Source organism: Falco biarmicus, chromosome 13 (genome assembly GCF_023638135.1).
Source record: "Falco biarmicus isolate bFalBia1 chromosome 13, bFalBia1.pri, whole genome shotgun sequence".
Taxonomy (NCBI): domain Eukaryota; kingdom Metazoa; phylum Chordata; class Aves; order Falconiformes; family Falconidae; genus Falco; species Falco biarmicus.
The window spans coordinates 27577985-27598695 of record NC_079300.1 but is presented as its reverse complement, the minus strand read 5'-3'; the positions used below and the strand labels follow the sequence as shown (position 1 = coordinate 27598695).

General features: G+C 41.2%; 1 protein-coding gene across 6 annotated transcripts in view; it reads right to left on the bottom strand.

The window, feature by feature from the left end:
- Window positions 1–20711, bottom strand: part of MAP3K13 (mitogen-activated protein kinase kinase kinase 13) — a 79932-nt gene that overhangs the window by 50016 nt on the left and 9205 nt on the right. For 5 of the 6 annotated variants that reach the window (XM_056358448.1, XM_056358449.1, XM_056358452.1 and 2 more), the window contains one exon: window positions 2161–2306. The gene's annotated coding sequence lies outside the window, so the exon portion shown is untranslated. Of the gene's footprint in view, window positions 1–2160; window positions 2307–6034; window positions 6226–20711 lie in introns of those variants that run through there. The other variant, XM_056358451.1, reaches the window with a different exon arrangement.

The window sequence follows — 20711 nt, the reverse complement described above, 5'->3', positions numbered from 1 at the left end:
ATGACAAAGATCTTACAAGCATAAGGAAAATGTGTAGAACAAAACCATTTCCAGTCTCCCTGAGTAAAACAACTAAATATTTTCTTGCATTATGCATATACCCGTTCACCAACTGAAGAAAACTTTAGATAATTTTACAGGTAGAGAGACAAGAATAAGTGATTTTTCAGCTAGCATCTATAAAAAACCCCAAGAAAATATTTTAAAATATTCCTCTAAACCTAATCCCCAAAAGATCACAGAAATTTTATACACTGCTTCTTTTCAGTTCTTCATATAGATATATGCATGTTTGGTAACACACAATATTTACCATTTAATTTTTAATACATAAAACAGTTGTAATTAAACTAAAAAACTGCATATATGACACAGATTCAAAATATTACTTATTCCTAGGAACAGCAATATCTAAAACACATTAAGTATCATGCTAACATCAAAGGTGATATACATTACAAAAAAATACCACAAGCTCACACCGATGCATTAGAAGATTAGAGAATATGAGACAAAGAAAGAAACCTCCTGCCATTTACATCACATTTCAAAAGTGACAGCAGATCATAAAGAGTCCCTTTGAGGACAAAGCAGTCTTAAAGCTCCTAGCCCTGTGTCCTAAGTGGGCTCTCTGTCATGCACAAAGGTGTTCTTACATGGCTGGCCAGCCCTCAGAAAATGAAACTGTAATTAAGTCAACAGGATCAACCTGTCTGAGACTGGATTCCTTTTCAGTCAGAGCTCTTTGCCAAATACACAGAGACCTTTGCCTCGCAGGGAGCGACCTGAAGAAAAGAGCCAAGTTTTCTTAGAATATGGACTAGAATGCTTTCAGGAAGGGAAACTCAGAAAGATCAGGTCAGTCTGAGTAGTAATAGGAAAGGTATACACACAACCCTCCCCGCCGGCTCTGCCTTGTGTACAGGCTTCCATTTAGACCTCAATGTCCAAATCACAGCGAGCTCTGCCCAGTGCTGCCTGGTCCCTAGGGAAGTTTCTCATCACCTCTGAGGACTGTCTGCTTCCTCAGTGTTACCTTAGCCTCCCTGCATGAGCTGCAGGCTCCTGCTGCCTCCTGCATCTCTCACACCTTCCTCCTCCCTCCCCTGCCCTGCTCAGCCTCCCAAAGCTTCTCTCCCTGAGCTGAACCTGGCTGTTCCCGGACAGCAGTCACCTCCTCCATGACGCAAGCTCTGTCTTCTCAAAGACTGCACAACTGTGAACAGAAGTACAAAACAAACAAATGCTGTCTACCACAGAAATGCCAAACTACTTTTCAATGAATGCCCCTTCACTACAACAAAAGAGGCTGCGAGTTTGGTAAAGCAAGTTCCTGATCATGCCTGATACTTGCCAAAGGGAACTACCACAGAGGCAGGACACTAGAGATGCACAAGCTGTGCACTACCCATGGCAACAGACATCAGATACAGAATCAGCAACAAGAGATCCAGCTATTCCAAGTACCTAGGCAGAGCAGCTGCCTCCAATTAGTAAAGTTTGACACCACTTCAGACATTTGACATTATTTTAGAAATTATGAAGAGCTGCTTGAAAACAAACAAATAGCTAAAAACATATAGTTCTAACATTATTGAACCTCTAACCTGTTCAGATTTCAAAATGAACCATGACTCTCTGCATTTTCTGGAACTTTGCTGGTGTCCATACCCCAGCTACAACAGCCTCAACTCCTGTGAGGACATCTGCATTCTCCAGCCAATCACCAGAGTAAGTACAATGAAAATATAAAATTTAAAAATAATTTATCAGTTACCTCCTCACAAAAATCAATAAACGTGAATTAACAGATTCAAATGCTTTCAGAGTCCAAGTTATATTTAAAAAAACTAAACACAGTAAGATGAATTTCAACTCAGTCTATGCAAACGCCCCTTGGCACTTGTCCCTTCCTGTTCACTCACAGCTGCACTGGATGCTGCCAAGTGTCTACAACCGAGCTGCTGCAGGTGTGCAAGTTCAGCAGTGAAACAGCTATGGACACAACATCAACCAAGAAGGTAAATGAATTTCATTCCTACCACTGAAAGGAAGGCATACCTAAAATTTAAGGACAACTGCAGGAGTGAGTGCATTACTGTTTCACACCTCAGGTTTCTGACTAGTTACTACAGTTTAAACAGCACCAGCTGCTGGTACCTGATCATTTTTCCAGACGCACTGAAAGCCCATGTCCTCTTGGCTTACTGCACATGTGCCTCCTCTTCAGGTCAGATAAATCAAGCTGTTCTCTGAGGTTGCACCATGAGTAGTGTTTAGGACAGTCCAGCACTGAATTCTTCTCTCTAGAAAGAAGAGCCAAAAAAACTCAGAATCCTATTTAAATAAATGCTCCCGAGATCCATCCGAAACATCCCATTAGCACATCCTGATGTTACATGGCACATTTAAATGCAGCAGAAAATATTCAAAAATAAGTAAACACTTTAAAAAAGAAGGTGGGAGTAGAATAAGACCTCAACACATTTAGTAAGTACATCCTTCCTTAGCACAGGCATACACTCTATAATCCTTTTATGGTACAATTTTAATCTAAATTAAGCAAGCAGCTCCAGTAAAAGAGCTTAAAGCTTTCCATATTACAAAATTACATCATTCAGGATTGGATTAGACTTTAAAATAACGTACTTCAAGATGATCTATTAATGATTTTTTTATACTTAACTTTATACCTAAACTCCACATTGTCTTCCTGATTTTAAGCAAATTTTAGGAAAAGTGTAAATTATCACAGTCCTCCTACGTATACACAACTCATAATACCATTACTACTCTTGCTATCAGAAACACACAAGCCAAGACACAACAAATACTGAGACTCCCAATCCTGAGCCTACTGCATCTTCTGCCCACACCACAAAAATCTGAAAGGCTGCTAGACTTAGCCCAGTTCTTCACAAAATTTAAGATAATCAACACCTTGAAATACAGAACTGGCTAATCTTAGCCTTTAATGCAAACATTACTGTTTTTAAGACACTAACTGGTCTTAAAAAGAGTTTATCTCTACCTGCAAACATCATTTTCCTTATGCCCTTAATCATCACAGATACACAGCAAGGCTACTACAACATTTAAGAAGGGATTCAGTAACACCAGTACAACTGTCTTGCCAAAATTAAGAGACTTTAGACAAAAAAAAGCTATGTGGCCTTGCAAAAACATAGGCACCATCTGAGTCATGTTATGCACCACATGCAATTCAGCTGGTCTCAAGACCACTCCCAAAGTTTGGGAGCTTCAGCTTATCCCTTAATTCTCTGCAGAAGTAGGAGCAAGTGTCATTTATTCCCCTCCAATGTCAAAACTGCATACTTCGATTAAACCCAAGATTAACTTTCAGGATTATTTTTAAAATTATGTACAAAACACAACAACAACATCTGTAACAACAATTCTTAGCAAGAAAGTGGCACCAGCACTCTTACATAGCACACTGCGATGACTACCAGCAGGAGCTGTTTTGTAGGGGTCCCTCCCACGGAGCAGCTCATCCCATACTCCTCACAACTTTTTCTGCTGTTCTCTTACTCACACACGTTTAATTACTGGCAGTCACCTATTCTAACACAGTCACTTTCGTGGTAACGTCAGAAAGTCTCAAAAGGACAGCTGTGAATTGGTCACTACAATTGCACACACAACTTAAGAGAGTAACAGTTGCACATTGTTACAGCAAACAAACATGAAAATCTCGTATTTGAGAAAAACAGTTCACAATTACAGAAACCAAGTAATTTCTGTTGAATGTGGCTTAAAAACCACTGACCAAGGAGTAGCAAAAACAAGTCCTGCAAAACAAATTCCTGGCGCTGATAGCTCAACTCAGCACACGTTTGCTGGTCTTTCACCAGCATCACTGTCTCGTCACCACTGACACTCCATTTTAGCACTGCATTACTTCTCTCCTTATCTTCTCTGATTTACCACAAAAGCAGGAAAAGTAATTCCACATTCCCAATAAGACAAAGCTGGTGAAGTCAAGGTTAGGCTACATTCAGAAGCTATATTTGGGCAAAAGAAAGGAGGATGATATAGCAATATTCTTGCACAAGAAAGTACCAGTTTGCAGCCGGTGTTGCCCTGTATTAACTGTGTATTTACAGAATAATTTCCAGGTCAATCACCTTCCCAGAGGCAATAGGTTGATATCGGTAATGACAGAGACACAACTGCAGTAGATCTGTTCATCCATTTACACCCCTCCACCATCAGCAACAGAAGATAACTTGACCAGTGCACCAAAGCCTCTCCTCTCGCCGTGCCTTCTCACCACGTTATTTAAGCAAGCAGCACTTCTCCCATCTTACTCAACAGCTTGCAGAGAAAAAGAAAATCCCCAAATCAGTTAAGTCAGCAGAGCTCTGCTGTACACTACCTCAAGCTGAACCAACTGGTCATCAACACCAGCATTAGTATCATCAGAGCTAGTGCCAGAGTAGTTTTATAAAAGCACCAGTCAGCAACTCAACAGCACCAGTACAGCCACCACACGGGTATGTCCTGAGAGCAAGGTGGGGACACAGCACAAGCAAGAGGGAGATGTGGCATCCAAGTTCCTTACAAGTGTAGATATTTGACTACTCCAAAGCAGATGAACATCTATATGTCTTGTTACAGACCATATAAAACACCTAGCAAAATAACCTTCTAGAAGCAGGGAACATACCACATAGGTATACAGTTTAATTCCTAATTAGCACACTGCTGACAACGTCTGTTAAGCAGTTAATAACTCCTTCCAACAGAAGTAAGGAAAGAGATTTAAGATAAAAACCAGAGTGAATATACATACATTTAACAGGTTTATCAGACAAACTTTAGAGTTCATACTTTTCAATATATTAAAAATGTAAATATTTGCCTTTGTTTATAAGAAAATTACATGGTTCTATTTAATCAATGAAGAAAAGCCCTAAAAGCCAGTAATTACCATTTTTACCACTGGTTTAAGATAGGAGTGGTGCATGTAAACACACCAAGGTTTATTTTCTTGCTTTAAAAAACCCAAACATTGTAAGTAGATACTACAGATTAAACAGTAATACAGGCTTGAGAGAATCAAAAACACGCAAAAAAAGGAAAAACTGTATTTGATTACATTCTAGTTTTAAACACAATTCACATCTATAGAAAACAGCACATAAAATTGGAGAGATGTTAGTAAAAAACATGAGATACCAGATGCCCAAAGTTGGCAGAATGCCATTGGAATAAATTATTGAATTTCACATGAAAAAATACTGTCTTCTAAGGACAGATTTTAAAACATCATTTCATAATTGCTAGCAAAGGCAGGAATTGTCAGTACCCTAGCTGAGAAGGGACTTCTGGGGCCGAAGGATTTTTACCACCAGATGAGTTTAGCTCTTCCTCCACTTCTATTTACCACCACCTTTTATAGTATTCTTTGGCTTTTAACACTTTTGGCTTTCCAGATTCAGCCTCATAGCTTTTATGCATCTATAAGCCAATGGATAAGACAGCACGGTGTGCTGAAGATTGAAGCTCTTAAGAACGCACAAATTCACTTACCCACTTGGTAAAAACTGTTAATGTGACTAGAACAAATAAAAAACCCAAATATATGTAATAGAGAAATTGTACAAACTAGAAACAGGGTTACTAAACGTACCTGCTGATCAGATATTTTTTCCCCCTCTAACAATCATCACGAACCCAAGGAATTATTTTAATCTAGTATTTCTCATTCTAACAAAATACCAGCAGAATTCTGAGTATTTGGATTCAAACGCTAATGCCAGCAGATGGATTTTGTTTAAAGAACTGAACAAACAGAACATTATTTGCTTTGAAATTCTTCTACTTGTGGTGAAAGCTGAGCTGTACTGCAATCAATAGCCCTGTTAGCATTGTTTTCAACAGAGCTAGAATTGCATTTCCTGCGCCCAACTTCAGATCCGTTGAAGGGGCTGCCAACCACTCTGACACGGTTTTGCACTCTCACATCTATAGTTCAAAATCAAACGTTTTGTGCAAAATAAATACTTACAGGGAAGGCTGCATAAACAGCATGAAAGTAGCAGCTGCGGCTGATTTCTTCGGAGCATAAACTTTGTCCCCAGCACGGCCGCTGTGGCCAGATTGATGCTGTGCCTGCAGGATACCCAGGCCTCCAAGCCTTGGGAAGTTCCTACCCCATCAGTGAGGTGGGAGGGTTTGTTGGTTTAACTGTGGGCTGATAACAGCTTATCAGCAAGTTTTCAGAGGTTAAACTCACCACATTTGCACAGCAAAAACACAAAGAAAATGTTGAATTAGTGTTCCCTCTCCTGCTGGGGCGGTCTGTGCTCTCTCACACACCACCACCTGCAGTGCAGGCCAGCAAAGAAAGTTAAACCAAACCCCCTGTTCTGAGAAACCAGAATTGGAAATGTCTTTGGAAGCCAGTGAAAAAGCAACAAAAGTGCTTTCTTTCAAAGGAGCAGCTTGCTTTGCCTGCTCTGTTCCCACTGTCTGCCACACAGGATGGAAAAGCTAACCCAAAATCTTTAAGTTTTGTCCTTAAATACAAGGCAATTTTATTACTGTTGCCAAATTTATCACTGACACCACAGCTCCATGACAACTCACTGGAAAACAAAAACAAAATAAAATCCTCAATTTAGGGCCTGCTATGGTTTTTTTTTTTTATTTCTATCCCAAGCATGCTACTGAACTGTAAAGGGCTGATGCAACTTTAAACCAGAAAAAAAACCCAGAGTTACAGACTCATTACTAATTCATCCTGGCTGAAGCTGCATACCAGCAGCTGCTGCCTCTCTCAATTAACAGCAAATATGGAACAGTATTGTCATTTAACGGTGTTTACTGCCTGCTGCCCTGTCCACTGTCACATTTTCAAAGCATTCTGGCACAATTTAAAGTATCAACATTAATAAACAGAGCTTAGTTTAACCCCTTATGTATCAACAGAGCTCACAGCACAAGTGCTTTACTCGCTTCATACGTTCATTAGGCGTCTGGCAATAGCTAAAGCCCAAAGATGCAAAGTGCCACCAAAATGGTACTTGCAATTCAGAGGCCCACACGGTGCTTGGCTTCCTCAGAAGTCTGTGCACAAGTGCAAAAAATTATGGGAGTACCTCCAGCAGAGCAGCTCTCTTTATAAATCAATGCCAAAAAGATGAAACAAATGAGGTGAAAAAGGAGACCACAAGTTCAGCCTCTATTGCTGAATATTTTCTAAGAAAACAAAAAAACCCCAAAACAAATAATAAAAAAAATCAAGACACAGCCATTCTGCAGGGAGATGAGATCGATGCTGTGATTCCTGATGACCCCATCTATGCACAGGGAGGTCAGAAGAGCCTACATTTGCACCTTGTCTTCGTACTCTCTAGTGGGCCCACAGCTTTTTGCACAGGCTGGTTTTAAAGCAAATGATTATACAAACAATGCAATCAGAGCAAGCAGCTGGAAACGATGCACTTCTCCCACGATGCCTCCACAGGTACTTCAGTGGCCTACTTGCTCCATGGTGTCAAGTTTGCTGGAAGCCACTTACGTACAAACAACTGTACACATTTTATATTTCATTTACACAATGCGTTCCCAGCAAATCAGCAGGCAGTAGCACCTCAGAGGCTCTCCTGTGAGCTTACTGCCAGCTGGGCCACGGCCAACGCTTAAGATATCAGCGACCTGAAGAGAGGGGATGCTGAGCCAGCCAAATTAGACTGCAAGGTACACACTGGCAATTTAGATACTATGTGAAAAGATCAAGCAGATTCTGTACTGCATTTATTATTGTAAAAATTAGAATAATGCCATTCAAGCTGATACTAAAATTGGAGGAATTCAGTTATTTCTGAGGTATTGGACCTCTGAACTAGCCCTTCTGCAGAAGCAACTGCAGGATTTTATATATATACATATATATATATATGAGTACGGGAGCTCCAAGGAGTAAAGCTCTGAGGGACTTGTCAAACATACAAGGGAATGGCTTTGCAAACTGGGCAGCTAAAAGCAGGCTCAGGATCTGGCCAGGACTTCCTGAGCCTCCGTGAGCACACCCTTCTTGGTTCAGCTCACTTGGCTGCAAGTCATTTTCTCAGGCCCCCTCTGTCTGTATCCTGTGCAACTGTAATATCCCGTCTGGTTTGTTAGGAGAACTCATTCCCTCTAGGTTCCTCCACCACCTTTGTGCAATAGCGTCTGAGGTCTTCAGATATATTAGGTGATATGACTAATACCTGCCATCTGTTCCTTGTTACCTTCTCTCTCCCCTCTCCCAAAGAGGAGTCATCAGCAAAGTGCTTGTTCTACTTGATCTATTTTAGGAGCGTGGGCTTTTAGCATCCATGCAGCACTGTTTTAAGCTAAAAAAAGTGAAATCAAAGTAGACCATGCTCTTTCAGGGAAGACTGAGCATTTGCAACATCTCTTAGGTCCTGTAAAAGTCTGACCAGAGAGAACCACCTCAGAAACAACCCTCTTTTCTGTAAAAGTTACCTTCACTCCCAGTGTGCCCAAGAAACAGAACTATTGTCCAGGTTCCACTCCAGGCTTCAGATCAGGGAGGACCCTGCAGATAAGATCCAGGCCTTCAAAAGCTTCTCACTATTCTCTGCAGAAACCAAATCAACCAACACAGCATACAGCATCAGGAGGTAACATACTGCAGCACTGTGTTACCTGGTTTGAGGAATAAAGAGCTCCTAGCCAATTACACCACCTCAGTATAGACCACCGAAAACAGAAAAAGATACCAATCACCAAGGCCAGCCCATCTTACTGGGGTGAAATCTTCCATCTCACAGGGAATATTAATTACTTATACTGACAGCTGCTCCCCATAAGATGCGGTTAAGGAAAAAAATCAAACTGGACACACAAAGGAAAGATGGGCTGGAAAGGAGAGAGGCCAATGGAGGATAATTTCACTGCATTTCCTGCAGGAGCTGTGTCAAAGCACAAAGAAAAAAAAAAAACATCACTTGGAGGCTGGAAGACTTGAGATGGAGCAGTGAGGAGTCTCTGGCCCCATAAATGTTTAATTTGAGCAAAGCAGCAGATTTGTAGTAAGCATAGATCTTCTGCTGAACTGCACACTCCTGCTTTGATTTCTAAATGACACCAAGTGAAAACATAAGTATAAAAATAAAAGAGGAGAAAAATAACAAGGAGATTTTTATACCTGGCGCTACAGATGCAGCACGCACAACCCAGCAACCTACTTAGCTCTCTCCCTTCACTACTACACAATGCAGCAGCACAAGGGTTAGCAGCATATAGAGAGCTCTGAAGTAGGTACCTCGATGTCACAGCTGTGACAGTTCAGCGGAGTGCTGGGTACAACATCACCTGAGAACCACACCTTAGAAAACAGCTGTGCCCTATCTTATCAAATGCCGGCTGATGACCTTGCCCTTCATACAAAGGCTGCAGAAGGGAGAACGCTCCAAGGCAGCAGTTCATCTCCAGGAGACCCAGCCCTTTGTGACACTCAGCTACAGGGAAGATCCCTCCTTACTAGGATCGAGGTGACCATGGTTACTCCCCAGATCAGAAGATATGGGGATACTCTGTTTCAGAAGAGAGCACAGGTCCATTAAGGAGTTTGAGCCATAGCCACGCAAAACCTCCTGCAGTGTCCCATGGGCAACCAGTAAAGCTAACAGCCACCACCAGCGCTGTATTTTACATCTTTTTTCTCACAGAGGAACCAAAAGAAAGCCTCCCTACATCTCCAGCTGACAATAGCAGCAGTGACTCCATCCTTCCAGGATAGAACCAGCTGTAAATAATGGCTGGAAAAATTTATTCCCACTGGGGGCTGATAACTATCTTTTAATCGTTGGCAGCAGTTGGGGACAGGGGAGTCCCCTCTGGTGCCAAACAGCAGACAAAACAAACCAAACAAAAAATGACTGCACCTTGCGTATACTGCTACACTGGAACCTACGTAGCCTTGAAGGAACCACTGCATTTGTGCTTCAGCTGAAGAGAACAGGCTGAAAGAAAAAGTATTTTAGAACAGCTATACTCAACTACTAAGGCTACTTAAAAGAAAAATGACTGAAAAGGTGCTCTGTCCTTTATGTCACAGATTCAAGGGTGAGGAGATACCACATAAGGGTATGTGACCACAGCAAGAGAGGTGAATTGCAGGCCCACAGACCTGCATATGGACAGTGATCCTATCAAGAATTTTTTTTCTGTTTTACAACACTGATAAAGTTCTCTCCCTAAATAAAATCCCAGCTTGCTAGAAGTGTATTTCTGGCTGAGCACAGTTAATAAAATACACAGTATGAACAGAAAATACAGGTTAAACAATGCTCTGTTTGTGTGAAGTTCAGCCACGTCAATACAGACTGTCAGACATTTTCCCCCATCATCTTCAATCAGAAATTGTTCAGGAGTTAAGTTTTTTTATAAGAAATTTTCCACAGAAACTGATTGTTATAAACCAGTTTTTGGAAAAAATACTATTAAAGTTTCTATTGTGGGACTTTTTTTTCTACTCCTACCAGGTATTGATATAAGCTGGATTGTAAACTGAAGGTCAAAGGTACAGGCTGACATGGATTTGTTGACTGTGCCCAGGAAAACCAAGAAAATAGTAAAGTAAGCACCCAGAAAGAAGGCTGAAAGACAATTCTGTATGCTTTTGTGAAGACTACACTGAGGTTTCTGCAGATGGAGATTTCCAGCTGGGATATAAATATGAAATAATCCTTGAGAAACTGTCCTGTTTGTCTGCTAAAGAACTGCTAGCCATTATACAGGAAGATGACAAGCTGAATTTATAACCTGGTAAACTTTAAGGCTGAAGGGATGGAGACCAATACCAGGTGGCCTTTCATATCAAGGTCTTTGCTATTGCAGCTTCAGTACATATGCTCTTGCTCCAGGCAATCACTTGATCTCACATGATTCCCAGAAAGGCCAAACTCTACTTTAGAGGTTGAACAAAGCTCAGGAAAGAGTTTCTCTGAAAAAACATCTTAGAAACATGAAGCAATCAGGATGATGCAGCTTTTTTTTCCTGCCAAGTGCCCAAGGTAACAGGGGTAATCAAGATAAAGGAACAAAATAAGATTTTGACTATAGATGGTTAGTGCCTAATAAAGGTACAATTTTTCTAGGTTGGATTTTGTGAATATAATAATGTCAAATTACATGAAGGACAATTTTCTTTAGCACATCAGAAGAGCTTGCTGAAAAGAGAAGAACACTTTGTGCTCACTTCTGCCTCCCCTTTGGGTTTGCCTTGTATCTTCCTCTGTGGAAGAAACAGGTTGATCAAACTTCTTCCTCCTCACATGCTTCATTAGGAGGCATTACAGATATCGCCTCATTGCTCTGAGTAGTTCAAAAGCAAATATGTTGTACAGATAACAAATCTCAGCCACACAGGAACATACATATTTTAATCTGAGAACCGCAGAAACTAACCCTGATGTTGAAAAATGCAGACCAGGGAGAGTGAGAGAGGGGACTGTATCTTCACCCAAGTGTGAGAACAGTTTCCTGTACTTCAGACAGATCATCAGTTCAGAATGAGGAAAGACAGGCAGTGGAAGTCTGGTCCCTCAGCCTTGTAATACCTCCAGTAAGACTAACACACTGGTGCATCTTCTTGTTCTGCTAAGAGCATGACAGATAATCCCAGAGATGGGCTCAGGGTAGGACAGCACAAGCAAACGAGATGCTCAGAACTATGACACTCAAAACGCACCTATCAAAGGGACTCATCAAACAATGGAATGAGGTATGGTGGTTTCTGAAGACGGCACCCAGGTTCCTTGACCCTTTTTGTGTGGGTCCTGCACTGATAAAAGACAAGAGTTAGCCATGAAGGTATGGCTACTGATCACCCATAATAATCCATATTTTCAAATTCATAGCTTCAAATATCAGCCAGACTGCTGATAGGAGAATAAAGATACAGTACTATCAGAAATTATAGCTGAAAATCAATCCTCAAGCACAATGCCAAATTCCTTGCAAAGAAGAGTAGAGCAGAATATCTTTCGCTTTAGCGAAGAGCCCCATTTCTTCTAACAGGTAGTTTATGGGTTGTCAGCTTGGACTAGAAGGCTAACAGCCAAGAAACATACTGGTTTCTGGTTGTGGCTACTGAGCAAAGAGCCTACACATATGCATACGGGAATGCTGTCTAACACCTGGCCTTCTACACTGCACCCTTTCATTCCTTCCAGTTGCCTTGTTACGCTCGCACTTCAAAAAGAGATTAGAAATCCTCCTTACTGAGCAATTCCCAGTAAATCACCACAGGTTGGTGCAATGAGAAGGTTAAAAATGCTCTCACACAAGCCCACCTTTCAAGCTTCTGGTCCTTGAATATGCTGCCCAGAAATGTTACTTCTACTGTAGTATCACAATCAAATATCTCAAGATATGACAGGAGTATAATACAATACCTTAGGAAAAGGAGAAAGGTACATTAAAATAAGTACTTGATGTCACTCCTCCAAAGACTTAAAGTATCAGCTAGACAGTGAAAAGGGTTTACTGAAGAGTTTCTTAGCTGCTGTGCCTTCCCTGCTCCCAGCATCAGGGGAAGCAAAGCCATCGGATAATAGTAGGCCTCCTGTGTAGCCAGTGTGGCACAATTCTGTGGTACTGGATTGGAGAGAAATGACTTGAAATGGCTCGAGCATCAGGCTTCATAACAGAGGAGCGGCCTTCCTGAAAAACACGCAGGTCAAAGAAAATCACATACTCTTTTGACCTGCATGTCCTACTGCAAACACTCATAGTTTGCAGGGGCAGGGGAGGGTTTGGGTTTTTTGGGGGTTTTTTAGTTGTGGGTTTCGTTTTGGGGGTTTGGGGGGGGTGGGGGTGTTTTGGTTTTTTTTTTAAGCACCAGGAAGAGTGAAAATCATTCCTAACCTGTTTACATGCTGTGGCAACATTAGCCTATTTTCACCAGCAACAGATACTCACTCTTCTTCCATTCTAACTTCCAGTAAATTTGTGTACTCTCCCCTCTCACTAGCAAGAGTGAGAGCTGACACTTCCCTCACCCGTTTTCCTTCTCTTGTTGAAACCTTATTTCCACTGCTCTAATCGATCTTGACTTAACTGGGACAAGGAAAATTATTCTGGGCTTCTCTGTCCTAGCAGTTAGTCTATTCTGTATTAACCATCCAGAGCACTGAAAAATCATACTGAAGCCCCAGGCAACTATTCTAACACTCTCTTAAATTCATGGTTTAATAAAATTGCCCATTTTCACTGGACATGTCTATAGCCATATATACATATACACATATACATGTACTTTTTGCATAGAAATCCTTCAGTGTTAATAAAACTCAGAAAATTCTCTTAACTGCTACAAATAGCAAAGTCAGCATTCATTCCAAGAGGTCCCAATAAGTTAAATTTCCATCCAACCCTAAAGCATAGTTATTTCTTAGGCAAGATGGTTTTTCCCCATCCTTTTAAGCAATATACAGAAGCATTTATAATACGAACAGAAGTCTTAGTAAATAATACACACTAATAAAATGTAGAATTGTATCCACTAGTTTAGGCAAAAGCAGCTGAAAGGCCTGACTTTCAGAGGCTGGCTGCACTGCCACTCCCTCGGCCTGTTTTAATCTAGGCTAGCACATCCAGCCACCTAAAAACAAAGCAGAGAAATTTCTAAGCAGGCAGGGTATATTCTCTAACTCCAACCTTAACTTTTTATTATCCAATGTCCAGTATCAATACCATTGCACCAACATTAATTTTTTAAGGGATGCAAAGTGTTTCTGTACAACCCCATTTTTCAGAGCAAGGTAATTAAAAATTGGGGGTTTCCATCCATTTTGTCCAGAGCAGTAGTTTTCAAACTACAGCATGTGTACCTCTGAAGATATGAGCTCTTTCTGGGGTAAACCAAAATGAAAACCTGCAGTAGCATACCTCCAAGCTCCATTACAGAGCCTTGCCATTTCTGGTGCAGAAACAACAAAGCTTTTTTTTATGTACTGTGAGAAAGCTAATCCCTTGCATTTTTCAGATGGCATTTCCTATAAACTGCCAATCATTTTAACTGCAAGAGATGGCATGCTAGATAAATGTACGATTAATTTCTAGAAGAAAAGTGCATCCAGAAAAGCCTGTCCTTTAAGTCACATTACCTAAGTTTTGAAACTCGTCCATCAGGCAAAATCAGGGCTGGTTTCAATTTCCCGGAACCTACGTGTAAACAGCCCACCACAATCCACCACGAAGTTATGCCGTTGAGGTTGTCAGTGTACAATACTCCCACATCCATAGGCAAGGAATTAAGCACCAGCTCATTTTGCTGTCTCCACTTTGCCCATCCTGACACTGGAAACTGAGCGCGTGGGCTGAAGGCTGATATCAGTACAGGGCAGAGCAAATAGAGATACCAGTATAATCACTTCTTAGATAAGTCAGCTAGTGCAAGCACAGCTGCCTAGAAAATATACAGCGGAGAAGCAGGAACGTACCAAAGTGTAAGCAGGAGTTCTGTTAGACCTGAAATTACACAGACTGAGAATACAACATCCTCTGCTACTGCTGCAACATTCTGTCAAGCAAACATGAAGCTTTCCCCTTAATAACTGCCAACTCAAGAGAAAACACAACCAATTTAAAAGCACACAGCTCAGTTCTTCAAATACAACAGAAAAATACGAAGCAGCAGCACGCAGAGTGTGTGGTGGTTTTGGGTGGTAAACTATGCACACTCAGTTTTTACTTCCCAAGTTACAGCTACGTTGGACAATGCAAATGCACAATCCATTTGATGCCGTCCGTGTGTCTCCGGACTCCCCCACCATCAGCACAGGACCAGAACACTTTTAGCTATCTGCCAGCAGCTGGCTTCAGTTTGCATGCAGACCCGTGTCATGAACTAAGTAAACAGTGCCCAGCACTGTGAGTTGTCTTACTCACCATCTCCTCTACAAGACCCCTTTGGGAGAATGAACTCGCAGCCCTTACTGCAGTACAGACCAGGTCAGCACAACTCCAACGCAGAGAAAGACTGGCAACTGAACCTCTCCTCAGCCTCCCTGGCCATTAGCAAAACACACTGGTGCACTTGCCGCAGTAAAATACACTGGTACAGCCACTGGATCAGCAAGTGGGTTTAGGTTTTGGGTGGGGTTTTTTGGCTTTATTTTATTTGGTTGGGTTGGTTTTTTTTTTAATCTCAGCAGTACTGTGCCTAGTAGTGTTTACAGGAAACATCACTTCTCTCCACTTTCACAAAGAATTATGATCCTCTTACAAAAAGGGACATAACATATACACAGTTTTAAAGTTGGAAACCCTCCAGTTCGTTGCAAGCCTTTTTTTGATCCATGTATGTATATCGCTGGCAGAGGTATGCCCAAGCCCCCGGTGCTCCTGATTCCAGCCAGCCCTGTTCAGACTCAGCAGAGCTGCCCTTCTGGCAGTGCAAGCACGTTTTAGGTGAAGGGCAGTACAGAGCTCACCATAAGGTGTCCAGCACCTGCTCAGAGCCACCACCTCCAAAACTCTGTGACAGAGCGCTTCAAAGATCAGAACACAGACCTGAAACCATGTAACGTGTTCGCAGATGAAATAGCAGCGGAGATTGCCTGCACTTGCCTTCACAGGCCGTGACTTTAATTGGCACATACTGGAGTGCATTAATAACAATTTTAGAAAGACCAATATCGACTTCATTTACTTTTACAAAGCCTTTCTCTGCCCTCATCTTCACTGACTACACATGTCAGAGAAAGGTCAAAATAGCTTAATTTTCTTCTGCACTGGACAAAAAGGCATGAAGAACAGCCAGTAAATTTAGCTTATTTCATTTTCACTTGGCTTAAGGAAGAACAGAAGGAATTTATTATCATCAAATTGACTCCAGCATAACCTGGCTGGTTTTATCAAGGTTGTGTAAACAGAAAAGATAAAACTAGAGCTCCACTTTGCTTGAGATTAAAAAGATGCATCGACTCAAAGACAGCGTTTAGATTTCAAGGAAAAATAAATTGTGGTAACAGATAACAGAACACAAGAGTTGAGCACCTTTCCAAAGACAGCTATTTCAAAATATCAGATAATGCAATACTCATGCATCAGAGAATGAAGAGCAAGTCCAAGTGGTAAATGAACGAAGCAAAAGTTTACTGTGCACCTCACCGGTAACACTAAACTTCTCCTTTACTTGGAGCACTGAGCAAATGTTACTGTTATAGAAATGTAATTGAGTTTCTTTCAAGATAGCAGGTGCAACGTGCTTGAGAAACAGTATCTGATTTGATAAGGCAACATACAGACAAGTGATGCTACCAGGCAAATTTACAATTAATTCAATGCTGCACCTCTTTCATACTAATCAGTATCTAATCATTATCTAATCGTTACACATGATCATAATTTAATTAAAAAAAATTTAAAAATACATTACACAATATTTAAATGTAGGAAAAATATACTATAAAAATAGAACTGTTTTGCTCAAAAAGTTGGAAAAAACACCACAGGAATCTGAAGTGTTACCTCCTTTTCCCCTCCAATGTGATTGAAGGTTTTTACAGTTTATTCCCTTAACTAAATGACAGCTTAACATGCTGTGCTTTGCAAAAATGATGGTCTTAGTAACAGGTCTTAATAAAAGAGAAGTGCGCAGTGGCTTTCAGCCTGGACACTTATTCTCTAACTCATCTGGGCTGCAGACTCCTCCTGGCACAGTAAGGTCCCAGATCAGAAACTCCTGAAGTTTTGTTCATGGAAAGTTAGTTCCAGTGCAGTGGCTGCGTAAAACAACTCTAAGACCAGCAAGCCTCAGGCTGATACTGACTGTACAGCCTGCTTTGCCTTTAAGTGAATCCCATCAGTCCACAGTGGTAATATTTCACATCCAGTTGAAGCAAAACAAATGGTTCCCAACACAGCAAATGAAACATCTAAAAAAGCCTACATGTATCTGGCAACCAAGCTGCCAAACCCATCGCTGTAACATTGACAACAGCTATAAATTCAATGGGGGGATGAATCTGATGGATCTTCCTCTAGGAAACCTGGAGCATCTCAGGCTGATTACACTAGTTGTACCACAACTGAGTTGCATCTATTGTGCTTTCAGTTTACAACATGAAACCCTCAAGATCTCCAGAAAAAAAAAAAGAAAAAAAAAAAAAAAGATAGAACCCCATGATTATCTGGACTTCTGTAAGCACCTCTAGAGATGGCTGGAAGAGCTTCCCTTGGCAGATGGATATAAGCAATGCCCTGAAGACAGTAACAGCAAAGGAGTACGTAGAAGTTTACCCAGTTCTCTTCCACAGCTCTAGTCTCTAATGGTCTGGACAACTCCCCCAAAGTGGTCTCAGCCATCCAGCACCAGAAACATTCCCTCTCCCAAAGAAAGTAAGGATGGCAACTGATTCTGGCTGGGTGGCATCATCCAGTTTGTGAGTCTTTGCCCAAGGTTCAAACTGTCCATATTTAGTAAAAATTCGGGGTAAATTGGTAGCAAATTTTTCTCCCAATGAGACAAAAATTTAACCCAGAAACACAGAGGCACTTTCAAATCCCCTAAGGCCCCAAGTGATGACATAGCAGGGGCAGACAGGCAAGAGAGAGAAGCTAACAGGGGCCCCTATTCAAGGTTTTACACTTTGGATAGAAGTCTGCTACAGTCTAATCCACATGAAAAATGGACACAAATCCACAGCCTTGGCAAAACCCAGCAGTTGTCCAGTATCTGAATGTGTGCACACTGGAAGCCAGTGTTGTGGTACCTGCGTGTGCCAGTGGATAAACATGCCCTATTCTCTTCCTAGCAGGGCTTCCCAATGAGCACAAACACTTGCAGTGCCCTGCTGCCCCACGTAAGCTGCAAATCTCCTCTTCAAGGAGAAGAACATATATCATCGTTACTCAGCCACCCTTTGGCTGCAGCAGGTGCCGGAGAAGCTGCTCACAGACCTCCAGTCCCAAAGCCTATCTGCAGCCGCCAGCTGTCCCTAAAGGCAGTCAAGCACGAATGAACTGCTGAAACCTCCTGCTCTAGTAACAGCTCTGAACACAGCGTGCTCTGGTGCTCCCATGGGAGGCCAGAGATGCACTTCCCCCGGTGCCCTGGCCTGCAGGAGGGATGCAGTCAGAGCAGGCACCAGATCCAGCTTGCAGGCCATCTGGCAAACCACGATGCTGCCTCTGATCAAGAGGAGGCTTTGAGCCAGGAATCAGTACCAACTGTTTTACTGGAAACATCTCCAAATATTTTCCCGCTACCGTTGAAAATACATCCTCTAACTAGGCTGGAACAGCTACTAGGTCCAATGGAGGTGTCTCTCTACGACTGCACACTGTGAGAAGACCCTGTGCTGACAAAATCTGCTAGGGTTGTGATAGCAGCTGAGAAATTAGCAAGTCAACAATAAGCAAGAAACTGGAGCAAGTACTCAGAGCAGCCAGTATCAGGAATACCAGCACTGCCTGATATTTACTTTATGACTCATACAGAGGAGGATCCACCCATTTATGCTTACTGACCAGTATGTGAGCAGGTAACAGAAAAGCTTATGAAACTACGGGGCGCTCAGCTCTTCCTGACCTCAGAGAACAAAGGAGCTTTATAGCAGCAAAATACCCTCTTTTCACTCTCCCTCTTCCTTTACCCTGCTGCACAACCTTTCTCCACAGATTGCAGTTGTACTTTTCACAAAGTGTGAAAGCAAAAGAAAAAGGTCGGCGCAAGAGCAAGACGAGGTATTTCTGTTCATCCACATGAACAGAAAAACACAGACTACACCAGAATAAATATTTTGAAGTAAGATTCCCTAGTTTCCCAGATTTTTTTGGCAAAAGGGTTCACAGATAACATCTTTACCTTCAAAACAACATTCTTCATCCACACATGAACAGCACGTGGTTTAACTACGGACTTATACGATCACTCAAACATCACAAGAACTTTTTAATATTGGAGATTAATATACAGATAGTTAATTGTGCAGAATGCATAGACTGCACTTAAAATATCCTTCCATGAAAGAACAACTGAAGATCATTATACAAATACATAACCATTCACAGCCTCTTCATGTACAAGGAAAGCATGATGTAGAAGAAACTATGGCACTCCAAGATCTAAGAGCATGTTTTGAACGTTTAGGCTACAAACACAGTGTCGAAAAAAAATGCTGATTTTTCCATATACATGGAAAACACTCGACTTATGTGTCTTGGAACACATCCTACTTTTCTGTAGTATTATATTAGCTTCCACATTATTAAGTAGAAAGTGTGAAACATCAGTAGCAACTTCCTATTTAAAGTCTTCCAGGATTTCTCCTGGAAGTTATGTAGTGTCTAATTACATAAAGCAACAGAAACTCAAAATCCAGTTGTCAGAGCTCACCAAAGAAAAAATATTCGGCTGACCTCAGTTTGTACTTCTGAGCACTTCAGTATTACTCTTCCCCACACATAGGTATAAGGAACATCCAGGGTAACAGTTACAATTAATGAAAAACAAATCAGAAACAAAGCTGTGATTCCGGAATATGGAGCCAGTATTGCAAATCACTTTCTTCCAGGGCTAATTTCCATACAAAGTCCCATGGCTCTAATGTATAGAAATGAAGTTGCTCATGCATGTTTGCAAAACATTCCACAGCTCTTATTGAGCCTGAGGAGGACGCTTGCAAACAAGGAAACCTTTCAGAACTTGGTAACACATTTTAGTTTGGGGGTTTCAGGTTTCCATCCTTTTATGCAGAATTGTGCAGATTATATCAGAAACCAAATAGCACAAAGGAATGTGAACAGTATTCTCTCTCTAGCTAAAAGTCTTTTTCTCCTGAAGTAGTAAGGTTCCCTGACACTGCAGCCTCTTGTGCCTGTGTCAAGTAATACACTCCTGGGAGGCTCATCAGCACTACCACATATACAAGTATTTAAGAAACGCACATGGATAATGAGACACAGTTTCCAGTTTGCAAAAACACAGGAAAACCAAGCTCAGCACAGGCTGAATTTCTACCAGGCCTTTCTCCTCACACCAAAAAGCATTTACACACAAGGGGCCTGTGACTCCAATGCTGAACATTTTAGAGCAATTTCTGTGCAGACAAAATGACAGTTAACAACCACCTAGCCCTATTTTTCACCACGTACACTCCACTATTAACTTCGAGTTTGTAGATGCTAGGTTGCTTGTACCAAAAAAAAAAAAATTAATTATCCATAAAGTAACCAACAGAAAAGCAAATTTATTAGCCTAATTAAAAATCAGAATTAATGTTGCTGAGCAGGCAAACTTTGGCTTACATAGGCTTGTGGCTTTCTTTCACATGTTATTTATTAAAGTGACAGTAAAGTCTAAACCAAGATATTTTAAACCTTAACTGTTGGTCTCAGAAATCCTGGTTTTATTTCAATGTTGAGTCCAGAACTTACATGACATTTCCCATTTTGATTTCTGTTATTAAAGGATTTAAAAGCAATACTGTACAGTCACTGCCTACAGCCCTAAGGGGCTTGAGTACAAAAATAACATAAAAGATAACACAAACTCTACAAAATATAATTTTGATTTAATTTTATTCAAGCATTATGTTCTTTACTTTGGGGAAATTAATTTACCATCTTCAACAGCAAGCACTCTTCTTCTCAGCTACTCTGAACACTGGTGATACCATCTGAGGTATGACTGGAACAGAACTTGAAAATGCCCTAATTTA